This window comes from Hyperolius riggenbachi, chromosome 5, assembly GCF_040937935.1.
Source record: "Hyperolius riggenbachi isolate aHypRig1 chromosome 5, aHypRig1.pri, whole genome shotgun sequence".
NCBI classification, from domain to species: domain Eukaryota; kingdom Metazoa; phylum Chordata; class Amphibia; order Anura; family Hyperoliidae; genus Hyperolius; species Hyperolius riggenbachi.
In genome coordinates this window covers 411,903,768-411,931,475 of record NC_090650.1, presented here as the reverse complement: position 1 = coordinate 411,931,475, position 27,708 = coordinate 411,903,768, and the positions used below count along the sequence as shown (strand labels likewise).

At 46.1% G+C, this 27,708-nt stretch overlaps 1 protein-coding gene across 4 annotated transcripts in view; it reads right to left on the bottom strand.

The window, feature by feature from the left end:
• COL14A1 (collagen type XIV alpha 1 chain) overlaps positions 1-27,708 on the bottom strand; it is a 430,812-nt gene that overhangs the window by 325,142 nt on the left and 77,962 nt on the right. The gene's annotated exons all lie outside the window — the stretch shown is intronic.

Here is a 27,708-nt window from a genome sequence, read left to right as displayed (position 1 = left end):
GATATAGATCATTTTGTTGGATTAAGTAGTGATAAAGTTATTGGGGAATGAAAGTGAGGAGTGCTGAAAGGAGAAAATTGCTCTGATCCTTGAAGAAAATCATAAGTGAAAATAAACTTATGATATCATGATTTGTATGTGTAGTATATCTAAGAAACAGAACATTATTAGCACAGATAGAGTCTCATATTGTTTCCAGTACAAGAAGAGTTAAGAAATTTCAGTTGTTATCTATGCAAAAGAGCTTCTCTGAGCTCTGCGACCAAGCTTTCTTCTGAAGCACTTATCTCAACTGTGTCTCACTGCTTGTTTGTTTAACGTTTTACTGCAGAGGAAAGTTCAAAAGTTCATTAGCCTGCTCTGTTTCATCATTTAAAATGTTGAGTGTAGAGTGTGAAAAGCAGTTATTACAGAATGATGCAATGTTATAAAAAAAAAAAAAAAGCTATATACCTGAAAATAAAAATATGAGACTATTTTCTTTGCTACTAATGTTCTATTAAAGGGGAACTGAAGTAAGAGGTATACAGAGGCTGCCATATTTATTTCCTTTTTAATCAATACCAGTTGCCTGGAAGCCCTGCTGGTCTATTTCTCTGCAGTAGTATCTGAATAACACCAGAAACAAGCATGCAGCTAGTCTTGTCAGATCTGACTTTAAAGTCTGAAACACCTGATCTGCTGCATGCATGTTCAGGGTCTATGGCTAATAGTATTAGAGGCAGAGGACCAGCAGGGCTGCCAGGCAACTGGTATTGCTTAAAAGGAAACAAACATGGCAGCCTCCATATACCTCTCTCTTCAGTTCCCCTTTAACTATCCGTACTACACATACAATTAATTATATCATAAGGGTTTTTTTCGCTTCAGTGTCACTTTAAGGGGAAAAACCCTTCAGGGGTCAAGGGGTCAACTAGTTAAAGAGTCTTGGGTAAGGGGACCCCACACTGCCCGTTTCATAAAAATATGTAAAAACACATTATTAACCATACCGCAGCAATCTGTGATGTAACAGGTTTAAAAAACATTTTTCCTATCATAACTTCCACTGTTCTCCCTAACATACTTAGCAAATGTTGTGATGATCAGGGCCGGATTTGTACCCTTTACCGCCCCCTTCAGTATAAGTAGCCAGATGACCTTTTCCCTCCCTCCAGTATAGATAGCCTGTTGACCTTTCCCTCTAGTATAGGCAGCCAGATGACCCCCTCAACCTCGAGTATATGTAGCTTAGCCAGATAACCCCTCCCCCCCCCCCCCCCTTACAGTTTAGGTAGCTTGATGACCCCTTCCCCCTTCCCTCCAGCATGAGAAACCAGATGAGCCTCCCCCCTTCTGTATACATAGCCTGATGACCCCCTCTCCCTCCAGTGTAGGTAGCAGGGATGCTCGGATGTGCCTCATCCACGAATTCGGCAATCCGCGTGGTTGTAAAAAAAAATCTGCATTCGGCCCCGCCGCATGCGGATTTTCGTCCGCGTCCACGCAACCACGCAGATTTTCTGCCGTGAATGGCGTAATCACGCGTGGATTCCCGCCCGGAGGCAGATTTTCTTTTAACGTTAATAACAAAGCCCCCATACATGCTACAATCCCCCAAATTGCATGGATTATCGAGGTGATAAGGGGCAACATAACTTCAACATAAAAAATTCCCCCAATTTTTTTTTTTTTTTTATTGGCTTTTAAAGACAAATCACCACTGTAAATGGGGCTATTAATTGGTAATACGTGGTTTTAAAAAGGGATATACGCGTTAGGCAATCAAAGAGGTGAAGGCGAGTTCCAATGGCACTTGGCGGCGAAGGTACCGCTGGAGGAGGATGAGTGGCTGACGCCAAAAAGGCCCCAGAGAGGTTTTTGTAATTATTTTTTTTTTTGCAGCAGCAGCAATTAGCAATGACATCGCAGCAGAGTTGTCAGTGGACACAGGCAGTGTGAACGCAGAGTGCAGTGGTGGTAGCGACTGAGTCAGGAGAAGGACTATGCGGGCGGTCAGTTCAGCAGCACAGAAGGACCACGGCAACATACTGGTAGTAGTAGTAGCAGCACAGCGTCATAGTGCTGGCCAAAAAATTAAATGCACCCGGTGACCCGGGCAGTGTGAACACAGACAAAGTACATTGGTGGAAGCGAGTGAGTCAGGAGGAGGAGGACAATGCGGGCGGTCAATTCAGCAGCACAGAAGGACCATGGCAACATACTGATGGTAGTAGTAGCAGCACAGCGTCATAGTGCTGGCCAAAAAATTAAATGCACCCGGTGACCCGGGCAGTGTGAACGCAGACAGAGTACATTGGTGGAAGCGATTGAGTCAGGAGGAGGAGGACAATGCGGGCGGTCACTGAAGGATGCAGTGGGCACAGTACAAGGTCACTGAAGGATGCAGTGGGCACAGCAGTGGGCACTGGATATACAACTAGGTCACTGAAGGATGCAGTGGGCACAGTACAAGGTCACTGAAGGATGCAGTGGGCACAGCAGTGGGCACTGGATATACAACTAGGTCACTGAAGGATGCAGTGGGCACAGTACAAGGTCACTGAAGGATGCAGTGGGCACAGCAATGGGCACTGGATATACAACTAGGTCACTGAAGGATGCAGTGGGCACAGTACAAGGTCACTGAAGGATGCAGTGGGCACAGCAGTGGGCACTGGATATACAACTAGGTCACTGAAGGATGCAGTGGGCACAGTACAAGGTCACTGAAGGATGCAGTGGTCACAGCAGTGGGCACTGGATATACAACTAGGTCACTAAAGGATGCAGGGGGCACAGTACAAGGTCACTGAAGGATGCAGTGGGCACAGCAGTGGGCACTGGATATACAACTAGGTCACTGAAGGATGCAGTGGGCACACAAGGATGTCACACTGTGTAATGAGATGCTTATATGCCAGCGAGCGAGCAGTGGGCACTGGGCACGGCACAAGGTCACTGACAGAATGAATGAACAGCGCTGGCAGAGAGTGGCGGTGCCGGCGGTGTGACTGGGTGCCTGCAAATAGTACAAGTGAAGTGTATAACTGTCACTGAAATAATATACAAGTGTGTAATGAGATGCTTATATGCCAGCGAGCGAGCAGTGGGCACTGGGCACGGCACAAGGTCACTGACAGAATGAATGAACAGCGCTGGCAGAGAGTGGCGGCGCCGGCGGTGTGACTGGCTGCCTGCAAATAGTACAAGTGTATAACTGTCACTGGAATATACAAGTGAACACTGCAGCTGCACTAACCTGCCTGCCTGCACTACAAGTTTCATATATAGTTGGGAGTAGCGTCTTTTTACACAAAGGGAAAAAGAAAAAACCTTATGATCCTTTTATGGGGTAATCCACTTTCCCCTATTAACACGTTACATATGTAGAAAGGACCCAATCAGTAAAAATTCGGGCTAGAGCTTTTCAATGCAAAAATATCAAAACTTTATTAACGCAGACATAAAAAGAATAAAAATTCTCTGTTAGAGGTTCCTTGTAAATATATCCAATACAAAAATACAGTACAGACATCAGCTTAATCGTAGACTTAGTGCAAATTTTGAGAGAGGCAACGACACGCTCGTTTCGGGCACAAAGGGCCCTTCATCAGGCCAGGTTGCAGAAAGCACTGTCTACAAAAAAAAGCATATGAATAAATGTATATTAGTAACAATAAAATGTATAGGAAAAGTATAACCAGCACCTCACAGAGAAAAGGCCCCAAGGGTGAAAAATGATGACGCCATGTGGGCACCAGGTCTCATATCGACAGACCTCCACACTCGTCAGTGGGAAAGAAGAAAGTGTAAATGTCAAACGCAGCAACATAGGGAGTAAAAAAGGGCATATAATCGTAACCTTAGGGACTAGTGAATATCAGTCCACCATATGGCGTCATCATGGCGTCATCATTTTTCACCCTTGGGGCCTTTTCTCTGTGAGGTGCTGGTTATACTTTTCCTATACATTTTATTGTTACTAATATACATTTATTCATATGCTTTTTTTTGTAGACAGTGCTTTCTGCAACCTGGCCTGATGAAGGGCCCTTTGTGCCCGAAACGAGCGTGTCGTTGCCTCTCTCAAAATTTGCACTAAGTCTACGATTAAGCTGATGTCTGTACTGTATTTTTGTATTGGATATATTTACAAGGAACCTCTAACAGAGAATTTTTATTCTTTTTATGTCTGCGTTAATAAAGTTTTGATATGCCTGCACTACACACAGATAATCCCCACTCCCACCACACTGACTACACTGCGGTACTGAACCTGCCTGCACTACACACAGTTAAATAATCACTAGACTCCCACACTCCCACTACACTACACTGACTACAACTAACTACAGCAATCACTCACTGACTAGCTAACTGTGTACAGTATAAGAGCAGTGTTAGCAAAAAAAAACGCTTTGTTTTTAACACAATAAATGCACTTGCTCAAACAACAATGGCCTGGAGTGGAGATAATCCTCTCAGCACCACAGTCTAGCAAGGACAGAGCTTTTCCATCATGGCCGCCGCTTTATATTCAGGAGGGGAGGGCATAGCTCCCCTCCTGTGATTGGTTGCTAGGGCCTGGCTGGGGCCCTCTGATTGGCCTGCAATGTGTCACTTCCGCATAGTTTGACGCATTTCCGCTAACCACGACTTCAGCGCCGGGTTTCACGAGCGTGAATGCGGATTTCTGTCCGCATTCACGCGAAGCCGAAGCAGATTTTCGTGGTTGAAAATCTATTCACGGCTTAGCGTGTCCGAGGCGGAATGCGTCAAAATGGTCGTGAATGCACGCGCACCGCACAGGAGGATTTCTCAGGCCCTGCTGGGCCGATTCACTCACTTTTTTTTTTTTGCAACACGCAGCAAGCACTTTGCTAGCTGCGTGTCCATTCTGATCGCCGCCGCCCCGCGCTTGATCGCCCTGCCGTACAGCCCTCCCCCCCCGACCCCGTGCGCTGCCTGGCCAATCAGTGCCAGGCAGCACTGAGGGGTGGATCGGGACTCCCTTAGACGTCACAATGTCCATGACGTCGGTGACGTCATCCCGCCCCGTCGCCAATGTAAAACTTGCACTGGGGCGCAAAGCTCAGTATCTACGCCACTGGGCTTAGCTATTAACTTCAGAAGTCTGTGCCATTGCATTCAATGTAAAATGCCAAATTTGGTCTGGAAAAATCCGGTGATTTTGTGATAAATTTGGCTACGCCAGATTTCGACCAATTCACTGCAAGTCTAAACTTGAAAATTTCACTTGCTCATCCTTAAAGGACTTACGAGGCCAAAATCACTAAAAAAGTAAAGTACCTGCATGATGTTTAAATGCACGGAAGACGCCATCGGCGCCCTCCGTGCAGTTCCGCCGGGTCCCCTTAGTGAAATCGCCCCCCGTGCCGCTCGCAATCCCCACAGGCCGGGGCGGGCTCTCCTGCCACTCCTAGTATGGCCACCGGAGCTGGCCGTAGCTGCGCAGTCCGCATTGCCGCGAGTGCGGCTACGCAGCTCTAGGGTGCTACAGTGCGTGGTTCGGGGGGTTGGCCCTAGGGCTGCGCAGCCGCACTCGCAGCAATGCGGACTGCGCAGCTGCGGCCAGCTCCGGCGGGCGGCGGCCATATTAGGAGTGGCAGGAGAGACCGACCTGGCCTGTAGGGTCGCGAGAGGCACGGGGGGCGATTTGGGGGGCGATTTCACTAAGGGGGCCCGGCGCGGATGGCGTCCTCCGTGCATTTAAACATCATGCAGGTACTTTACTTTTTTAGTGATTATGGCCTTGTAAGTCCTTTATGGAGGTGGGGATTTGTTTAAAGAGACACTGAAGTGGAAAAAAATTATGATATACTGATTTGTATGTTTAGCACAGCTAAGAAATAAAACATTAGGAGCAGAAATATAAGTCTAATATTGTTTCCAGTACAGGAAGAATTAAGAAACTCCAGTTGTTATCTATGCAAAAGAACCACTGAGCTTGTATCAGAGAGCTCGGTCTTCTGAAGCTTATTATCTCAATGGTCAGTCATTGTATTGTTTTTTTCTTCTGCAGAGGACAGGTCAATAGTTCACTTGCCTGCTCTGTAAAATCATTTAGAATGCTGAGTAGTGTGTAAACTGCAAATACTAGAGAATGATGCAATGTTATAAAAAAATAAAAATAAAAAAAAAACTATATAACTGAAAATAAAAATATGAGAATACTGTATTTTCTCTGCTACTAATGTGCTAGTAATTAGCCATACTACACAACCAATTCATTATATCATATTTTTTTTCGTTTCAGTGTCTCTTTAAAAGGAAATAAATATGGCAGCCTCCATATCCTTCTCACTTCAGGTGTGCTTTAAAGTGGATCCGAGATAAACTTTTACTCATTGCATAATTGTGTTCCTTTCATATTGTTTATAGGGCATTCCTCAAGCCAAATACTTCTTTTGTTTTGTTTTAATACTCTAATTCCCTATAAACTAAACAAGCCTCGCCCACAGCTCATTTTGTGCCTTGGCACTGTAGCAAGGGCTTATGGGAGCTCAGTCTGGGCAAGAGGAGGAGGAGGAGGTTACTAGCCATTGATTTCAGAGGCAGAGGGGAGGAGGAGAGGGGACTGAATTTACATACAGGCAAGCTGATAGCATCTCCAGCCCTCAGCCTGTGACAATGTGACAAACAGAACATGGCTGCCCTCATTGTATCACAGGAATAAATAATCATAAACTGTTGAAGCTGTTTGCAGCTAGATTTGCTGTGTAAACTATCTAAACTTTAGATAACATATATAGACAAGTTACTTGTTATAGTTAGTTTTTCATCTAGGATCCACTTTAATCACTACAATTCCAATCCATAGTCCTGAGTATTCTTTTCACGTGAATGATACGTAACTTTACAGTCATTTGTAAGCATCACAAGCTCTTAGGGAACATTATAGGATTAACCCCTGACCAGTGCTAGAACCGTACACTAACTAATTCATTGCTTATATGTGGAAGCCCTGTCCTTTCCAGCTGCAGGATTATATGGAGATGAGCTACGCTGAGTAGTTTGGGCCCAGCTCTCACCCTGCGAGCCTGCGGGTCCACCTGTCTGTTATACCACAAGACTGTGTCAGGCCCTCTGGCAATGGCAAGGGTGAGGATGAACTCAGCTATTCCGCTTCTGTAGAGATCTGACACTTCACTCATTCCAAGTACCTGACCAGACATGACAAGACATTCTTCCAATCCTACATATGACCTTACCCTAAGCCTGGTCTCACAATTCATACATGTTCTTCTAGTTATGCCAGCTCCTTCCGGTGAACGCAGAACAGGGTTCACTCAACTTGTTCTTCTTACTTTGTAATGAGATCTTGAAGGTTAAGGCCAGTTATTAATTTTTGGAGCTTTTATTTTTGGAGGTGTGGATGAGTTGCTTCTCCCGCAAAAACATGACAAACATATGACCCTGCGGCATAGTGCCATAGCTCTCAACTGTCCCTCTTTTGGAACACAATCCCATGTCCCTTTTACTTCTTCATTTGTCCCTCTTTCAGGATGTACAGATCTGTGTAAATATATGTATGTGTAACGATTGGTGTAGCAACACAGACGTCTGATTATGTGTGATCTGCAGAATCACCAATAATACAGACGCTATACCTGATTATGTGGTGATCTGCAGTATCACCAATAATACAAGTATAGCTGGCAGAATACAAAGTATGTAGTGCTTGGTGCAACAGTAACAGAATAGTTTAGCTAGACCTCACCAGAGGAGCTGGTGGGCATTATTGGTACACAGTAACTGAATAGTTTGGCTCAACCTCACCAGAGGAGCTGGTGGGTACTATTAGAAGAGCACCTCACCAGTGACAAGGGCTCACTGGTGAGTAGAAAGGTCAGACAGGCTAGGATCAATAACAGGCGGGCAGGTACAGTACAGAATCGGCAGGCAAGAGAGTAGTAAGATATCAGGCAGGGTTCAGCAACAGAGTCAGATGGGCAGAAGTACAGAAACGATAAGCAAGAGCAGAGTCAGAGGGTAGCCAGAGTCATACACAGAATATCAAAATACAGTAATACAATAATCCTAGTCTTGTGTGAAATCCCTGGTTTCCTCCCAGATCAAAGCACACCGGATACTATCTAAGGTCTGAGCGCTAAAACGTGAGTATTCGCAACAGCAGACAAGTTGCGAGTGAACCCTGAAGGCTTTTGAAGCAGAGGAGACCCCACGCCCACAACAATCAGCCAATCTGGAGCGCCGTGAGTCTCCTCTGATGTCAGCCGACCAGCCAGTCAGCTGACGCGCCTCCTCCCCGCATAAAGGTCCTGTCTCCACGCTCGCCCGCGCGATACGGCAACCCTATGTGCAATAGACAAACCCGTCCTCAGCGTACAAGACGCCAGAGGCACGAGCGAAGTCCCTGAGCAGAAAGGCAAGGCGGCTGCGGAGACACCCTGCGTGCAATTCTGCGGATGTTACAGTATGTTTTCACTGAAAAATGACTGTACACTTTATTACCATCTTTTAAATTGATTTATTTCTTATTTTCAAATGCTACTATGAAGGAAAATGAACCACGAAAGAAAAGACCAATGTGGTTTGAATTATGAAACAACATAATTTTCTCATGAAACCTTTATGATGCGTGTAACTAGGGGTGTGCCAGGGGCGTGATTATGGGTGTGGAAGGGGGCGTGGCTTAAGTGTCTCTTCTTTTCTCAAAAAGTTGGGAGGTATGGAGTGTGCCCACAGTGTCATATGCATAGCACCGCCCCCTGCTCAGTGACGCACTCCCTGCTGGGCAGGAAATATGTCACTGTTGTTCCCTGGGATTCCCATCGGTCCGCACATGCATGCCATGATGCACTGCGCTCCTGTTAATTAAATTCCTGCATTGCCTATTGATCAAAAGTAAAAATTATAATGTGTCACTTAGGGCCTATTTCCAATACACACAGATTGGATGCAGAATGGATGCAGAAAAACTGTTTCCAATGAAAGTCTATGGGCCTGTTTCCACTAAACGCGATTTTTCTGATGCAGATTTTCCCATAGGCATTCACTGGAGTCAGTTTTTCTGCATCAATTCTGCATCCAATCTGCGTGTAGTGGAAACAGGCCCTAATCCTCCAGTTAAAGTGAAACTTAACTGAAAAAAGCGTTTCACTTACCTGGGGCTTCAGCCAGCCCCCTGCAGCCATCCTGTGCTGATCCTCCTGTCCCCCGTCACAGCTAAGTTTTGTTTCTGCTGACTGGTAAGTCGGCGGTCCACTGCGACGCGCACGTCCTCATACGCATTCACATCGGCAAGCACGTCCTGCACAGGCACAGTAAGAGGTTCTCTCTTGCTGGACGCACTCACCGATGTGAATGTGTACGAGGATGCGCGTGGCCGGGTCAGCACAGGCGAAGTGGACCACCGCTTGATCAGTCGACAGAGCTGAAACTAAGCCGCGGTGGGGACCAGAGGATCAGTTTGACGCGTCGCGGGCACAGGATGACTGCAGGGGGGCTGGTCAAAGCCCCAGGTAAGTGAAACTCTTTTTCTTTTTTCTTTTAGTGCTGTAAAGATTCATCTGTGGTTATATTGTAAATCAGTTTGGGTCAAGACTGCCAAAGATGCAATTTGCCAGGGAGCCACAAGATGGTGTTGTTGTAGAACTACAGGGAGTGAAAAAATCAAATGAGAGCAGGCCCAAAACATGAAATGTTTACGTGGGGTTCTGTGGCGCAATCATTGAAATAGTGCAAGTCATGAGGGAGATGGCACCTACAGTATCTGACTGTGGGCCTGATGCACTAACTAGCAGTAATTTTGCTGTGCAGAGACAGCACATGGCAATATTACTGGTACTACTGTAGTCAAGCATTGTTACAGTAACGTACATTACTATTGCGCAGTAAATAATGTTCGTGGTACTCGAGTACCGCGCGTTGCGCTAATAGTGTAACCATAGCCCCCCAACTGTCCCTCTTTTGGAGGAACAGTCCCTCTTTGGGAGCCCTGTCCCTTTTTCCTCCTCATGTCATTTGTCCCTCTTTCAGGACTCTGTCCCTTTTCTATGTAAATATATATATATTTCTCTACGAAAAAATGTGTTTGACTCTAAACTTTATTCCCATCGTTTAAATTGATATATTACTAATTTTAAAATGTTAATATGAAGGAAAATTAACTAGGATAGAAAGGACCGGTGTGGTTTGTATTATAAAACAATATATTTTTCTTATGAAATCTTTATGGCATGTGTGACCAGGGGTGTGGCAGGGGCGTGGCTTAAGTGTCCCTCTTTCTCATCTCAAAAAGTTGGGAGGTACGGTGTAACTCGAGATACACTGCTGCAGTAGTACCGGTAATATTGCCATACGTTGTCTCTGCACAGCAATATTACCGCAAGTTAGTACATCATGCCAACTGTATGAACTTTTTCCTTGATATAGACATGAATAATCTCGAAACACTGGATTTACTTAGTCAATCGATATTCTGTAGTGTGCCGCTGTCATTCTTTTTCGATATTTGGAGATTGGACATGTTGGAAATTTCAGACCAACTTTACCAAGAATTGTATGGTGTGTGTGATGGATTGTCAATTACTGCCAATCAATTTTTTCTGAGCTTTCAATTATTTTATTCATGAATGCTTGGGGAAAAAGTGAACATAGGTGTGTGGTACATTGGTCAGATTTTTGAATTGTTACAATCAGTCAGAAAAATGGATTGCTGTTTTTGAATTGAACCGATATTTAAATACTTGTATGGTGTGTGGCCATCTTAACCTTCCTGGCGGTAAGCCCGAGCTGAGCTCGGGCTATGCCGCCGGAAGGCACCGCTCAGGCCCCGCTGGGCCGATTTGCATAATTTTTTTTTTGCTACACGTAGCTAGCACTTTGCTAGCTGCGTGTGCAATCCGTTCGCCACCGCTACCCGCCGCGCCGCCCCCCCCAGACCCCGTGCGCTGCCTGGCCAATCAGTGCCAGGCAGCGCTGTGGGGTGGATCGGAGTCCCCTTTGACGTCACGTCAGGAGGGGATGGGGGGATGCCGCTGAGCAGCGGCTATCATGTAGCGAGACCTTGTCTCGCTACATGAACATTTTTTTAAAAAAAAACGGCTTTGCTGCCCCCTGGCGGATTTTGATAAACCGCCAGGAGAGTTAACTGTAGGTAGTTTTCCACCAAGCTTTTGAAGTTTCTACTTCAGGCATGCCACAGAATTGAATCAGACGAGTACTGGTGTATAATGACTGAAGAAGTAACTTACGCCTTCAGGGTATCACAAGGGGGATGGCTGTATGGGGCCCGAGTGACTCTGGGGCCTGGTGAACAGTGCCACACATGGGCTGCCCATTAATGTAGTGAGTTGTGCCGGGAGGCTCACTAAGGAGTTATCTTAGTCATTGAGTAAAATAAACTTGAGACAAATGGAGGAATTTTACTTACCTTGGACTCCTTCCAGCCCCCTGTAGTCCATTAGCTCCCTCCATTCCGTTGTGCTCCTTGGAAGTCCACACAATCCAGCTGGGTTGCGGGGTACTGCACATGCATGTTCCAGGTCATGCGCCTCCTCCATCGTGTGCCCATGGCTGGGAGCATTCTGTGCAAGTGCAGTTACAGTCTTAAAGGGGCACTAAGGCGCATAATTTTAAAATTTAAAATATGTGCAAACATAGACAAATAAGAAGCATGCTTTTTCCAGAGTAAAATGAGCTATAAATTACTTTTTTCCTATGTTGCTCTCACTTACAGTAGGTAGTAGAAATCTGACAGAAGCAACATGTTTTGGACTAGTCCATCTCTTCGTGGGAGGATTCTCAGGGATTTATTTTCAAAAGCACTTAGTGAATGGCAGTCGCTCTGTCCAAGTGCCAAAAAACTGTGTAGCGAGCAGGGAAGCTGGCCAGCCTCATTGTTTAAATCTTTTTTAGGTAATCTTCTATATATATATATAAAAGTGTGTGTGTGTGTGTGTGTGTGTGTGTGTGTGTGTGTGTGTGTGTGTGTGTGTGTGTGTGTGTGTGTGTGTGTGTGTGTGTGTGTGTGTGTGTGTGTGTGTGTGTGTGTGTGTGTGTGTGTGTGTGTGTGTGTGTGTGTGTGTGTGTGTGTGTGTGTGTGTGTGTGTGTGTGTGTGTGTGTGTGTGTGTGTGTGTGTGTGTGTGTGTGTGTGTGTGTGTGTGTGTGTGTGTGTGTGTGTGTGTGTGTGTGTGTGTGTGTGTGTGTGTGTGTGTGTGTGTGTGTGTGTGTGTGTGTCGCGATCACGCGAAAACGGCTTGACCGATTTGAACGAAACTTGGTATACAGATCCCTTACTACCTGGGATGATATGTTCTGGGGGTCTCGCGGCCCCCTGCACACGTGGGTGGAGCTACAAACAGCGAATCAGATTTCACCCATTCAAGTCAATGGAAAAAATGTAAAAGGCTGCCATTCTGCCAGTAATCAAGCCAGAGTCCCCACACTTGGCACAGTTGGTCACTTGGTGACCAAGGTTACAAATCTAGGAAAAGTGGGCGGAGCATAAAACAGCCAATCAAATTTCAACCGTTCATTTTTAATGGGAAAATGTAAACTGCAACCATTCTTAGACTGTTAATCGCAGGGTTCTCAAACTTGCCACAGTTGGTCACTGAGTGAATGCGATTAAGATTCAAGAAAGTGGGTGGAGCCTACAAAAGCCAATCAAAATTCACCTATTGATTTTCACGGGGAATATTTAAACTGCTGCCATTCTTACACTGTTAATGGCAGAGGCTTCAAACTTCCTACAGTGTGTCTTTGGGTAACTGGGGTCCAAATTCACTAAAGGGGCCACCAACAGCCAATCAGATTTCCTTGGTGGATAAACTGCTTCCATTCACACATTTTTGATGCCAGGAACCTGAAAGCTCACAAACTTTATCATTGAGTGACTGTGTGTCCAGGTTACAAAAAGTGGGCGGAGCCAAAAACAAATTTGACTAGGAAAATATAAACTGTAGGCATTCTTACACCGTTAATGGCAGGGTTCTCAAACTTTGCACAGTTGGTCACTGGGTGAATGAGATTAAGAATTTGGAAGGTAGGTGGAGCCTACAACAGCCAATAGAAATTCACCTTTCGATTTTCAAAGGGAATATTTAAGCTGCTACCATTCTTATACTGTTAATAGCAGATGCCTCAAACCTGGTACAGTCGGTCACTGGGTGATTAGGGTTCAAAATCAGAAAGGGGGCGGAGCCACAAACAGCCAATCAGATTTGTTTATTTTTCAATGGGAATTTACAAAGTATTGATACCAAGGACCCCAAAGCTGATAAACTTGATAGAGTGACTGTATGTCAAGGTTAGAAAAATTGTGCGGCGCCAACAACTTAATTTTTTACATGGCAGGGTTCCCAAACTTGACACAATTGGCCACTGGTTGACTGGGGTTAATATTCAGAAATGTGGGTGGAGCCTAAAAACAGCCAATCAAAATGTACCTATTGATTTTCAAGGGGGAACATTTACATTACATTTTACTCCGTCTAATCTGGGCTGCGTGTGTGTTCCAATACACCAAGCGTCACATGCTAATCATGTGACGCTTGGTGTAATGGAGCGCACACGCAGCCCAGATTAGAGGACAGCGTGCTTCTGAGCCGACAGCTATGCGCCGGCCAGAAGTGAAGAGGGAAGAAATATGTCCAGGTCAAGGGTCAAGCAAGTCGCCGGGACACCGGCATGAATAGTGCACGAACAGCGGCAGACGGAGGGGGCAGGAGGAGGTCACCGTATGTACTTTTGACCCCCCACACACTGGAGTTATCTGTTTATTCAGCTGTGGTATCCTTTAATGGCAGAGGTCTCAAACCTGATACAGTCAGTTATTGGGTGACTGGGGTCCAAATTCACTAAAGTGGGTGGAGCCACAAACAGCCAATCAGATTTTTTAAATTGATTTAAGTCATTCTGTTATTGGCAGGGTTCTCAAACTTGACACAGTTGGCCACTGGGTGACTGGGACTAATATTCAGGAAAGTGGGTGTAGCCTACAACAGCCAATCAAAATTCACCTTTTGATTTTCAAGGGGAATATTTACATTGCTGCTATTCATACACTCTTAATGGCAGAGGCCTCAAATCTGGTACAGTCAGTCACTGGGAGACTGGGATTTAAATTCTGAAAAGGGAGTGGGCCAAAAACAGCCAATCAGATTTGTTTAATTTCAATGGTAACATGCAACTTATTGATGCCAAAGACCACAAAGCTCATAAACTTGGTCAGTAAGTGACTGTATGTCAAGGTTAGTGGGCAGAGCCAAAAACAACTTTTTACATGGGAAAATATAAATTGCAGCTATTCTTACACTGTTAATGGCAGGGTTCTCAAACCTGACACAGTTGGTCACTGGGGGACTAGGATTAATATATGGAAAAGTAGGTGGAGCCTACAAGAGCCAATCAAAATTCACTTATTGATTTTCAAGGGGAATATTGAAACTGCTGTCATTCTTACACTGTTAATGGCAGAGGCCTCAAACCTGCTACAGTCGATCACTGTGGTTCAAATTCACTAAAGGGGTGGAGCCACAAAAATCCAATCAGATTTGCTTTTTTTGGATAAACTGCTTCCATTCACACAATTTTGATGCCAGGAACCCAAAATCACAAACTTGGTCATTGAGTAGTGACTGTGTGTCAAGGTTACAAAAAGTGGGTGGAGTCAAAAACAGATTTTCTGGGAAATTGTAAACTGCAGCCCTTCTTCACTGTTAATGGCAGGGTTCTCAAACTTTGCACAATTGGCCAGCGTGCGCTCCACTGACGTCACTTCCTGCGGCGTAGCAGGAAGTGACGTCAGTGGAGCGCACGCTGGCCTGGAACGAGAAAGAGGTGAGTAATCCCCGCCCGTTGCCTCTTACGAATAGCTGCAGGCACAGCACGGACCTTTTTAAAGCTGGAGGGGAGCGGAGGACGGGGGACCCAGGCGAGGGAGGGGGGGGGGGTCCGACCCCCCTCCCCGCCGCTAGGCCCAATACCCCCTTCCTGCCCGCTATCCCCTCCAGCTCGGGCGGCCCCCCACACACATGGACGGGCGGGTGCCGCCCCCCCAGAAGTGCAGCCTGAGGCAAAAGTTTCACCTCGCCTCATGGGCGGGCCGGCCCTGCCTGTCAAATACATACCCGGGCAACGCCGGGCAATCAGTGGGTGGAGACAAATACAAATTTCACTGGGAAAATGTAAACTGCAGCCATTCTTACACTGTTAATTGGAGGGTTCTTAAACTTTGCACAGTTGCTCACTCAGTGAATGGGATTAATATTCAGAAAAGTGGGTGGAGCCTACAATAGTGTATAAAGCTTCACCTATTGCTTTTCAAGTGGAATATTTAATTGCTACCATTCTTGCACTGTTAATGGCACAGGCCTCAAACCTGGTACAGTTGGTCATTGGGTGACTGGGGTTCAAATTCAGAAAAGGGGGTGGAGCCACAAACAACCCATCAGATTTTTTCATTTCAATACAAATTATTGATGCCAAACACCACAAAGCTCACAAACTTGGTCATTGATTCATTGTTAGGGTTAGAAAAAGTGGGTGGAGCCGACACCAGCCAAATATATTCCCGGGCAACGCCGGGCAATCAGCTAGTATCTTTATAAAGAATAAAAGCCTTGCTGAGAATCCCCTATGAAGAGATGGGCTAGTCCAAAACCTGTCGCTTCTGTCAGATTTCTACTACCTAATGTAAATGACAGCAACATAGGAGAAAAGTCATTTATGGCTCATTTTACTCTGGAAAAAACATACTTCTTATTTGTCTATGTTTACACATATTTAAAATTTAGCAAATGTTTTTGCCATAGTGCCCAATTTAACCAACTGAGCATATGCAGTATTCTCCCAGCCACGGGAGTGTGTGAAAAGCGAAAGCATGGATATTAGTGTGTTTGGGTCTTCGAAGATTGTGATTTGCCACGTGGGGATTGGTGGTGGGGGTTTCAGTAGGTTTGCCCAGTATAGGACCCAAAGATTTCTGATGGTTGCCAGTATTACCTTGATCAACTTCTGATGTTTTGACAAATAGTATGTTTCTGGATCCATGACAATCGCCGGACCAGACCTCACTGGAACCGTGAAAAACGATTAAGGAGATGCCAGCAATAAAATGAATTCCTTGGTGACAGTGTTTGCTCTGATTGACTCCCTAAAGTTATAACCATAAACGTGGGCTGATAAAATTAATCTTCTTCACTCAGCCCAGTGTGATTTACCCTCATCAAAGTGAGCACAGATGGCCCAAGCATTCTTTTTTTATACATACAGTATAATTTTTATTTTGCAAAATAGAATACAGCGTTACAAACAGTATTCTGCAAACATTTTACAGGTATGGTAAGTCATCAGATTGGCTGCTATTAGATTCTTGCAGTTAGTACCAGCCTACCACCAGAATCTGCTGAATACTACCTCCACATTGTTGTCATCTAACAGTCACTACCAGTCTGCCCTTCAGGCAGCAGGACGGTTCCAGACTTTCTGCTGCCTGAGGCAAATTTGTGAGAATGCGCCCCCCCCCCAATATGGAATGATTGCGCAGCACAATTTTCTCTGATTCATTTAATTCAAGTGAATCACCGCTGCTCTCCTGCTTCCCCACTCCTTACTCACCGTCAGACTCCTCACACAGCACAACAAGCTGCTTTTCCCCAATGATGCCCTCTTCACCTCGTTTACAGATCAAAAATGCTGCCCTTGAAATCTCTGCACCTGATGCATTTTTCACCTTGCTTCATGATAGAACCGGCCTTGCCTTCAGGGCCAGATTTCTGGGAAGGCCACAAAGGCCTGGGTCTTGGGAGGCTGCAGCCAAAGGGCACATGAAAAGGGGAAACTGGTGCCCAAGAAAACTGTTTGTGAAAGAACGGGGCTACAGTACATGAATGATACACATGGAAATACAATGGTGCACATAGGATGGGAGGGCACTACTGCACATGAATGGGGACCCACAACATACTTGCCCTAGGGGCACAAAAAGTATAAATCCGGCCTTGCTGCCCTTACAGTATACTGATCATTACTTACCCACCACTAGGATTTATTCATTACTACCAGCCAGCTAGTAGATTCTACCAATTACTACTTACCTGCCACTAAATTCTACCACTAATTACCTATCTATTACAAGAAAATAGCGATTATGTCCTACCTGTTCCCAGGATCTGCTATCAAGCTGCCACTAGAGTGTAGTGATCATTACCTACCCAGCACTAGAATGCAAGCCCCCCAACTGTCCCGAATCCTACGGGACTGTCCCGATTTGGGGACAGCCCACTCAGTGGGCTGTCACTCCGCTGCACACTTTATTCTGCAAACAGGGGGACACTGAGGGGGGGCACATTCGGAGGGAGGGAGAAATATGATGCCGGACCCGCATCCCACACACCGCATCCGCGCAGCTAGCGCCTCAATCATTTTTTTCCACTCCTCTCCATGGACACTCTCTACCCCACCCACGGGCACCCTCACCCTCCTCCCCACCAACGGGCAGGTTATATTGGCTATTTTTTAAAAACTTTAAAGGACCATTGCGGTTTTAATTTTAAAAAATCATATAAAATGTATGCTTGACTAGGGGTGTGTCATGGGTGTCTTTGGGCGTGTGGCAGGGGTGTGGCCTAGTATGTATAAATTGCTACCAGCCTGCCCTAAAATCTATTAACCCCCATATATGTGCTACTGGAAACTGGCGGCTGCCAGAGAGATACAGAGAGAGAGCGCTTCCTCTTCTGCAAACTGGCCGCGACTGACAGAACTAATGGGATCTGATACCGGAGCTGCAGGCAGCGGAAGACAGAGGCGTGGGAGCGATCCATGCGGGTGGGGCTGGAGGAAGCCACAGGTATGTATAAAACTTTTTCTTGGGGGGGGTCTCTGGTACACTTTAATCAGCAGGCAGGGCTGGTGGTACCATAGAGCCACCCTTGGCCTCAAGCCTCTCCGCAGCACCCAAGTCACGGACTGTGAAGATCACAACAACTTTACTATCAGAACATTGTTCATTGTAAAATAAAATTCTTGCCTAGAGCACTGCTTTACCCAAAACCATCCCTGTCAGCAGACATACCTCTAATTCAGGCCTGGATTTACCTCACAGGAGCCTATAGGCACAGATGTCCTGGTACCCTAGACTTCCCCCTTCATGAACATACAAACCCTGCCGAACCGCACCACAAGTGTGTTAGCTGTCCTCCCTTACCTCTCTAGCCCGTCATAGGTAGCTACAGGTGTACTGTACTATTAGGTAGCCAGAAGTACCCTTAATATTAAGTAGCTAGAGGTGCTCCAAGTATAAGGTAGCTAGAGGAATCTCAGTATTAAGTAGCTAAGGGCATCTCATCAGTGGAATGCCAAGAGCAGGATGAGTAACCTCATTTACACTCTCATCACGACTCTGCATAGGGGAGGAGGGAGGGAGGTGCTCTAGGAGGGAAGGGAGCTGCCTTTCCATCATCCGGCGCCCGTAGGCACGTGCCTACAGTGCCTTATGGTAAATCTGGCCCTGCCCTAATTAAATTAAAGCAAGCCTGAAGTGAAAATAAACCTATCAGATGAGTAATTGCATTCTATCAAATTGATCGTAAACAGAATTTTCTTTATTTTAGGTTTAAGTGCTAAAAATGAAGCCATGTTTAATCTCACACTTACATTACGGTTGTTCATTCAGTCTCCACACAAATAAATGATGACCTATTGAACTTTTAATCACTATCTCACTATCACTTCTGTTTGTAAAGGCACACACACAGATGCTTTATGACCCTTAATTCATTTTCAGGAAAACTAGGCAGTGAAATATGATTTCCACAACTGCCGAGAAGAAATAATGGTTCATTATCTCTTGCAATAAAAAAAGTAAATACAGGCAAGTAGGATCGGCATTACATTATCTCATCCTGCCATATGTCATTTCAGAGCAACTTTAGTCCAGTCCTTGTTTTCCTTCTGGTCTGTTGGTTCTCTTGCAGATTGGCAAGAGCAGGGTCATCCGCCTAATGTTTACTGATTTTGTTGCAATATTTGTGCTGCTTGAGACTCCGCTGTACATTTTTGCTTGTACTCATGTTCCCCGCGTCGTCTTATTGTGCTTTGTAAAGTGGTGCGGAATATGCTGGTGCTATATAAATAAAAAAACATAATAATAATAAAATAATAATTGGCTGTAATAGCTTATGTAGCATTGTCAGTAATGAGAGGTTAGACTTCGAACCACTAGGTGGCAGAGTATCACCACACTGAGCTAAAGCTTCAACTACATTAGACTTTATGTAGACAAGCTAATTATCATGATCACTACTGTAATAATACGGTACTGTAATAGATATTATCACTATCCTCTTATTTTGTAATAAAATTGATGATTTTACACTATGGAGGCTTGTCAAGTCCATAGTAGATACATGCTCTGATGGTGGTCAAGGAGTATTGCTGTTGTGAGCAGTCTGGAAGATACCTGTGCTGATAACTATGATCTGCAGTTACCAAATGATTGCTGCTGTCTGTGAGGGCTGGCAGCTATCTTAGAGGGTGAGGAAGTAGTTGTTGTGGGACTGTTGGTTAAATGTAGAGGTGGCGCAGGAAGTGTGCAGGAAGCATAGCTTCCAATTGTCCTTCTTTTGGAGGGACAGTCCCTCTTTGGGAGCCCTGTCCCTCTTTCCTCCTCATTTGTCCCTCTTTCAGAACTTTGTCTCTCTTTCTATGTAAATATATATATTTATCTACTAAAAAATGTGTTTGACTCTAAAGGTGGCCACACACCATACAATTTAAGAATTGCAATCAATTTTTCTGACTGATTGTAACATTTCAAAAATATGACCAATGTACCACACACATATGTTCAATTTTTCCCCAATTATGATAAAAATGATTGGAAACTCTGACAAAATTGCTAGGGTGTGTATATTAATAAATTGACAATCTCACACACACCATACAATCTTTAGAAAGATCGAAGAAAAATATCTGGCATTCCGGATTGATAAAAATAGAAGTAAACGGGAAATCCGATCTGATTTTTCAGTTGAATGAAAAAAAAGCTTTACATTTTTTCGAGAGATCTGATTGTTTTTATCAAATTGCCATAAAATCGGATCATTTTATTGTATCGTGTGTGGCCACCTTAACCACTTGCCGACCGCCCAATACCAATTGGCGGCGGCAAAGTGGCACCCCCAGGACCGCGTAACACTGATCGGCGGAGGCACCTGGGGGACTGATCAGCTGGGGATCACGCGCAGGGATGCGTGCGCATCTGCCGGCATTAGGCTTTACCCACCTGCCACGCCGACTCGCCAGGCCAATTAGCAGCGCCGGCGGGTTGTTAACCCTGCGATTTATAATACATTTTGTTATGTATACAAAGTGTATTATACAGGCTGCCTCCTCCCCTGGTGGTCCCAGTGATCGAGCAATCACCAGGTGAGGAGGCAGCCCTTGTAGTAAGCGCACACACACACACACACACACACACACACACTGATCATGCCCCCTGATCGCCACAGCACCCCTCAGACCCCCCCCGATCACCGCCTCAGACCACTGTTTGCACCCAATCACTCCCCTAATCACCCATCAATCACCCCCTGTCACTATCTGTCAACGCTATATTTTAGATTAGGTCCTAAACTGCCCCCTGGGGGCTCCTGGTCACACCCTCAGATCCTCCCCCCGACACCTGTGTACTGTATACATCTATTCTCCTGTAATCACCCACTGATCACCCGTCAATCACCCATCAATAACCCCGTCACCACCTGACACTGCCACCCATCAGATCAGACCCTAACCTGCCCCTTGCGGGCACCCGATCACCCGCCCACACCCTCACATCGCCCGCAGACCCGCCCTCAGATCACCTCCCAAGTGCATTGTTTACATCTGTTCTCCCCTCTAATCACCCACTGATCACCCATCAATCACCACCTGTTACTACTACCTATCAGATCAGACCCTAATCTGCCCCTTGCGGGCACCCAATCACCCGCCCACATCCTCAGACCGCCCTCAGACCCCCTCTGATCAATTCGCCAGTGCATTGCTTGCATATATTCTCCCCTGTAATCACCTACTGATAACCTATCAATCACCCCGTCACCCCCTGTCACTGCTACCCATCAGATCAGACCCTAATCTACCCCTTGCGGGAACCCAATCACCCGCCCACACCCTTAGATCGCCCTCAGACCCCCTCTGATCAACTCACCAGTGCATTGCTTGCATCTATTCTCCCCTCTAATCACACCCTGATCACCTATCAATCACCCTGTCACCCCCTGTAACTGCTACCCATCAGATCAGACCCTAATCTGCCCCTTGTGGGCACCCGACCACACCCTCAGATCACCCTCAGACCCCCCCCCCCCCCCCCCCCCACGTTCACCTCCCCAGTGCATTATTTACATCTGTTCCCCCCTCTAATCACCCACTGATCACCCATCAATCACCCCCTGTCACTGCTACCCATCAGATCAGACCCTAATCTGCCCCTTGTGGGCACGCGACCACACCCTCAGATCACCCTCAGACCCCCCCCCCCGATCACCTCCCCAGTGCATTATTTACATCTGTTCCCCCCTCTAACCACCCACTGATCACCCAAATCAATCACCCCCTGTCACTGCTACCCATCAGATCAGAACCTAATCTGCCCCTTGCGGGCACCCAATCACCTGCCCACACCCTCAGATCGCCCTCAGACCCCCTCTGATCAAATCACCAGTGCATTGCTTGCATATATTCTCCCCTGTAATCATCTACTGATCACCCATCAATCACCCCGTCACCCCCTGTCACTGCTACCCATCAGATCAGACCCTGATCTGCCCCTTGCGGGCACCCAAACACCCGTCCACACCCTCAGAGACCCCTCAGACCCCCCCTGATCACCTCCCCAGTGCAATGATTGCATCTATCCTCCCCTCTAATCACCCCCTGAGACACCCATCAATCACCTCCTGTCACCCCCTAGCACTCCTATCCATCATATCAGGCCCTAATCTGCCCCCTGCGGGCTTCTGATCACCCGCCCACACCCTCAGATCCCTCTCAGAACCCCCCCAATCACCCCCGTCACTATCCTAGTGATCTAAAAACAGTGATCAGTGAAAACTGTCACTTTTTTAGTTTCACTAGTGTTAACAGTTAGGCCAGTTATTTAGCTAGGGCCCTTAAGTTGGGTAGTTAGCATCACTAAGCACCCAGCCCACCACACCGCAGTCACTAATTACCTGCTGACAGGGGCGTTTCTAGGGTCCTTGGAGATCGGGGGCACCTGTGGGCACCAGGTGGGGAGGTATATGCGCGCCGCGCAATTTTTTTTTTAAAAAGCTAAAAAAGTAGGTTTAATGCTATTGTCTCATATGATAAGGATTCAGCTTTTCCCTGTCTCGCAGTTAGCAATCATGTGACCCCCAACAAGACAAATTCAGCACTCATGAGGCCCCCAACAAATCATGAGGCCCCCAACAAGACAAATTCCTGCACTGCTCTACACAGCTGCACTTATCTTCTGGGAATGCTTTGGGGAATGCTTTCTTTCACTGTGCGACGTTTGCATTCAAAGTATACAGATAAACATATAGGTGAAATATATGTAAAGCATATGATTGCAGCATGTCGGTATTGTGTGCAAACATTTCTGCTCTCTGCTCGTCCCTCGTCCCTTCTCTGTTCTGGAGGGAGCCGCTGACAGAGGGGGTGAGCGGGTGCCGGGCGGAGATCCGTGGCACCCCAGGACAGATTGGGGGCACGTGCCCCCCCAAAATAGGGCTAGCGACGCCCCTGCCTGCTGATTAGCATCATCACTGTCGTTAATCAGCATAGCTACTATATAGTATCTGTAAGTGATCATTACTGATCCCAGTCAGTAATGATCGCAGTCAGATTACTGATCGCAGTCAGATCTATATTAGGGTCACTAGGATACACAGTGTTTCACCGATCAGGCCTGATCGTTCGCCTGCACTTGCGTTCAGCCCGTTCCACTGCAGTGACAGAATTTTTTTTCTGATCACTGCAAAAACACTGTACAATAGCTGTGGCACTGTAAAGATCAGTTTCGATTTTTTTTTTTTTTTTTTTATCAAGACTCTGTGACCACAGCTTTCTACTTCACAAGTACTCCTTTTTACTAAGTAGGTGCTCTTTTTCCTGGGTAATCTCAGAGGAATACCCCCTAAATTTAGCAGTCCACCATGGCAAAAAAGGGGTATTCCGCTGAAGAGGCCACCGAGATTCTGGCCCAGTGGGGTGAGTGCGATTGGGAAGCCTCATCCGACGAATCATTTGGGTCAGAATACGAACCGGTAAACAGCAGTGGCTCTCTGACCGATAGCAATGACGAGGTTGAGGTCCCGGCTAGAGCCAGGCATACCACACCCCATGTCACTGGACTGCAGGTGGCGCAGGATCAGACTCAAGGGCAGCAGAGTGGTGCTTGTGCTGATCCGAGATTTCTTGGTGAGGCATGCACCAGCAGCGTAGCATCTCCTGGACCTAGCACCAGTACTACCATAGACCCTGGTGAAGTGGCGAGCACCAGCATGGTAGTAGAAACTGGTTCAGTGGCACGTGCATTAAGACCCGAGTCGCAGCCACCAAGAAAACGGGCCCGCACTACCCATAGTCTCCCAGAGGTGCTGGCAAACCCCAATTGGCAATCCCCTGGTTCCGCCGCACCTGTACTGCCCCCTTTTACCGCCCAGTCTGGAGTCCAGGTGGAGACAGATAATCTAGGATCAGCCCTAGACTTTTTTCATCTGTTCAGCACCATGGATCTCTACGACTTAATTGTGGCTGAGACCAACCGTTATGCCACGCAACCGCCAATCCGAGAAGCTACCATGCCCAGCCTTTTCGGTGGAAACCACTCCAAGTTTCCAAACTTAACATTTTTTGGGCCTTCTCCTTAACATGGGTCTAGTCAAAAAGAATGTATTGCGGTCTTATTGGTCTACGCACCCAATACATCACATGCCCATGTTCTCTGCTGCCATGTTCAGGTCACGATTTGAGAACATCCCGTGCTTCCTGCACTTCAATGCCAATACAACCTGTCATCTAAGAGGTCACCCTGCTTATGACCGGTTCCACAAAATTCGGCCCCTCATAGACCACCTGTCATTAAATTTGCAGATGCTTATACCCCTGAACAGTCATTTTGAGGCATTTGGTTTCCAGACTACTCCTCGCGGTTTTGGGCCCCTAAAATGTCAGGGCAGTATAGGAACCCCACAAATGACCCCATTTTGGAAAGAAGACACCCCAAGGTATTCGGTTAAGTGTACGATGAGTTCATAGAAGATTTTATTTTTTGTCACAGGTTAGTGGAAAATACTTTGTGAAAAAAAACAATAAAAATCAATTTCCGCTAACGAGTGACAAAAAATAAAATCTTTTATGAACTCACCATACCCCTAACGGAATACCTTGGGGTGTTGTCTTTCTAAAATGGGGTCACTTGTGGGGTTCCTAAACTGCCCTGGCATTTTAGGGGCCCTAAACCGTCAGGAGTAGTCTGGAAACCAAATGCCTCAAAATGACCTGTGAAATCCTAAAGGTACGCACCTTAGCGCACCTAGGATGCAAAAAAGTATCACGCATGTGGTATCGCCGTACTCAGGAGAAGTAGTATAATGTGTTTTGGGGTGTATATTTACACATACCCATGCTGGGTGGGAGAAATATCTCTGTAAATGGACAATTGTGTGTAAAAAAATTGTCATTTACAGAGATATTTCTCCCACCCAGCATGGGTATGTGTAAAAATACACCCCAAAACATATTATACTACTTCTCCTGAGTACGGCGATACCACATGTGTGACACTTTTTGCAGCCTAGGTGCGCTAAGAGGCCCAACGTCCTATGAGTACCTTTAGGATTTTACAGGTAATTTTGAGGCATTTGGTTTCTAGACTACTCCTCATGGTTTAGGGCCCCTAAAATGCCAGGGCAGTATAGGAACCCCACAAGTGACCCCATTTTGGAAAGAAGACACCCCAAGGTATTCCGTTAGGTGTATGATGAGTTCATAGAATATTATATATTTATTTCACAAGTTAGTGGAAAATTACACTTTGTGAAAAAAAAAAACAATAAAAAAGTCATATATTTACACTGATCTGTACATCAGTCTTGAAAGAGAGACAAGTAAGGAAGAAAAGGGGACAGAGGGATTTGGTTCCTTCAAAAGAGGGACAGTTGGGAGTGCTGCATATAGATGGAGCAGTAGATTCAGGGCAACTAAGTGTTAGGCTAGTGGTCAACCTGTTGACTCTTCACTGAGAGGTCAAAGGCCAAGGTCAATACAGGCAGCAGAGGTTCAGTCACAAGGTGACAGGCCAAGGTCAATACAGGCAGCAGAGGTCCAGTCACAAGGTGACAGGCCAAGGTCAATACAGGCAGCAGAGGTTCAGTCACAAGGTGACAGGCCAAGGTCAATACAGGCAGCAGAGGTTCAGTCACAAGGTCACAGGCCAAGGTCAATACAGGCAGCAGAGGTTCAGTAACAAGGTCACAGGCCAAGGTCAATACAGGCAGCAGAGGTTCAGTAACAAGGTCACAGGCCAGAGTTGGGGCAAGCAGGGAAGTTGATAACAAGCCAAGGTCACACGGTAGTTCTGTTTAGGAATAGTTAGGCAAGCCGGGTCAGAAATCAATCAGGTACAGGATATGTGATGCATTGCACAGTACTGAGTGCATTCAGACATGTGCATGCACAGAGACTACTGGTGCATGCACACTCCCCCGCCATGGGCATGTAACAGCAGCTGGCAGCACATGCACAAACTCCCATTGATGATCTGGCAGAATCAATGCCAGGTAAGATTGACGCAAAGATACAATGGAGTATAATCACTAAACTGTGGTAAGGAGAATAACATTCGTATAGTCTGCTTACTGCAGTTTAGTGAATATAACCCAATAGGTGAGAAAGCCCTGCACATAATAAATTGCAGTCTAAGGTGTAGGAAAGGTATACAAATGATTCCATTAATTAATAATTCGCTACCACATTTACTTGTCAGCAGCTGCGTAACTAGAAATCACGGGCCCCTCTGCAAAAATGTTGATCCGGGGCCCGCTCAGGTCCGTTTTGGGGGGCAGAAGGGGTTGCAGCATGAGGGGAAAGCATGGCCACCTACATCAGCGGGGAGGGGGCCCACTCCCCCCTCTCCTTGGGCTCTCCCCTCAGCGCACCCCCTCCAGCATTAAATAGGTGGCAGCGGCGGTGGGCAGGAAAACAGGCATAACTCTATGCGTTCCACCGCGGAGGTCTGATCTCTAAGTGCCACAGGCTACTTCCTGATAAACAGGAAGCAGCGCCAAAGGCTTTTAGAGCGGAACCGCCAGCTGTAGAATGCATAGAGGTATGCCTGTGTTCCTGCCCGCCGCTGCTGCCACCTATTTAATGCTGGAGCGGGAGCGCTGAAGGGAGAGCCCAAGATAAGGGAGGGGGAGTGGTCCCCCTTACCGCCTATGTGGGTGGCCATGCTCTCCCCTCATGCTGCGACCCCTCCAACCCCCAAAACCGGCTCACCGCGGATGCAGGGACTGCAGCCCTTATTGTTATGCCACTGCTTGCCAGCTGTGGTAATAGACACATTGTTTCCATGAAAAGAATATTACACCTCTCACATCTTTATAAATATTTTATTAAAACTTGTTATGGGAAAACACTGAAGATATGACAAATTGGTACAATATAAAGTGTTTTATTAATATTATTTATATAGCGTAAACATTTATCTGAAATCATGTGCAGAATTAATATTTCACATTTGTCACAAACCTAACGAGGAACTTTAACTCAGGATTGAACTTCATCCCAATCGGTAGCTGATACCCCCTTTCCCACAGGAAATCTTTACCTTTACCTTAGCTTGTATGGCTGATATTGCAGTGAAACCCCTCCCACAGTGTGATGTCATGACCACGGCCCTGACAGTTTCCTGTCTGGGAACCTTGTTGCATTGTGTGAAATAACAGCTTTTTCCAACTGCCAAGCAAGCAGTATCTCCCTCTGTGCATACTGTACAACTCTCAGTAAGGAACATTCCGTACAGATCACCACCTGTGACAAATTTCAGAATGTAAATCAGGGAAAGATGGGCAAACACTGAGTACATTATCTATACAATAATATTGTAAAAAAAAATAAGCATGATGTTATTTTCAGTACAGTTCCTCATTATGTATTTAATGGCATGGCATTTGACCCACAAATGTGGTCTCTAAAGTCCTCTAATCATATGCAGTGCGGCACTCACACATACGGCTTGATTCACTAAAGCGTAATAACTGCTTTCACTGCGAAGGTTTGCACGCGTAAAGAGTTACTCCGCGTGATAAACGAACGTTTGCGTGAAACACGCACGTGATCGCGCACAAACGTCCGTTTATCACGTGGAGTAACCCTTTACGCCCGCAAACCTTCGCACGCGGCAGATCGCGTGATAGCTGCTGTGATATCACGTTTTAGTGAATCAAACCCATACAATGGGCCTGATTCACAAAGCGGTGCTAACAGTTAGCACCGTGGTGAAAAGCCCTTTATCATGCCTAAACTCTGTTTAGGCATGATAAGTTTAGGTGTGATAAGTTTAGGTGTGATAAGTTTAGGCATGATAAGTTTAGGCGTGATAAGTTTAGGGCCCATATGCAATTCACTTTTTCACCTGAGTTTTCACCTAGGAGATAATTTTTCACCTTCTATTTAAGATA